Here is a 1,450-nt window from a genome sequence, read left to right as displayed (position 1 = left end):
CTAAGCACTTTTACAAATATTTTCTCATTTGATCAAGTAGCAGGCAGGAAAAGGCCTGAACAGAGAGAAGCTGCCAGGGCCAAATGTGGGCAAGATGCCCTCGAATCCAACCACAGACAGACTCTTTCCCGTACAAGGGGGCAAGAACAGCCAAGAGTTTTTATAAGGAGGGGCCTTGCTAAAGAAAAGAAAGCCAGGATCTTATTCCTGCTGGCTGTGGTCCCATCTCAAAAGGTCAAGGCACACGGAAGCTTGACTACTAGCGGTCATTGGCATGGGGCACCCCAAGCCACAGGCTGGGGAAGGCAGAGACTTTTGGCCAAAGCACCTTTCTCCCTTTGCTCTGATTCTACTCTCCCCTCCCCAACTTCCCCCACTCCCTTCACGCAGGAGTATGCTGTTTTCACATCAGCAGATGGTGCACAGAAAGCATGGTTTGTGCCTAACCAGAAAACTGTCATGCAACCATGATGCAGTGCCTGGTGGTTGGATAGGGAACAGATGCTCCTTCTCATTAAAATTTATTTAAACTCTGTAAAAGTTCCTCTGACACATGAAAGAAGTGGATGGCTTTGAGAAATTATGAGGTTACCCCACTTGGTGTTTCAGTACAAGCGATATGTGCCCTGACAACTTTTATACTTGTTATGTTTCCCTTGGGATAAAAATATATCCTGGTGGTGGAGAAATGTAAGTCCCTTTTTCTTCTTTATCTCGTCGCTACCCCCTCTCCTTTCTTCTTCCTCCAATTAAGGGCTTTGTCTCTTAGGAATTCAGACAGATCCATGATGGATGATGACAAATATGACCCTCCTCCCAATAGAGAGGTGTTGGACTATGGGTGTGAAATGCTATGTACATTGTTGGGCATGGCCAGTGCAGTGGTATATTTTGCATCTCTCTTTGTTGAGTTAGCTTGGTGCAATTCATAAAGAGTTGACCTCAGGAAGCTAGGTGAAACAGTGGATAAAGCACCAGCCCTGGATTCAGGAGGACCTGAGTTCAAATCTGACCTCAGACACCTGACACTTATTAGCTGTGTGACCCTGGGCAAGTCACTTAACCCTCATTGCCCCCCCCCCCCAAGAAAAGAGTTGACCTCAGGAAGACCTAGATTCAAGATCGGCCTCTCATACAATCCTGGTTGGATGATCCTAGTTAAGGCCCTCAACATCTCATCTCATTATCCACAGTCAACACATGGTGAAAACTCAAAACTGATATACAATTAAGTATGCTAACTAGTATAATGGAAACATTAAGTAGACTTATACTTCTCAATGCATGCAATCAAACTTTATTAATCATATTTAATTCTAATTGGTAATTACCTATTAGACCCTATAAACATCACCACCAGGAAGAAACCATCAACCATTTCCTGGGCCTTCTCAGTAAGCAGATCTCATACCAGTACTCAATGATAAGGTTCCCTGTCTGCCCAGTCAGA

Source organism: Dromiciops gliroides, chromosome 1, assembly GCF_019393635.1.
Source record: "Dromiciops gliroides isolate mDroGli1 chromosome 1, mDroGli1.pri, whole genome shotgun sequence".
Taxonomy (NCBI): Eukaryota; Metazoa; Chordata; class Mammalia; order Microbiotheria; family Microbiotheriidae; genus Dromiciops; species Dromiciops gliroides.
The sequence above is the reverse complement of the archived record's forward strand: the minus strand, read 5'-3'. Positions refer to the sequence as shown.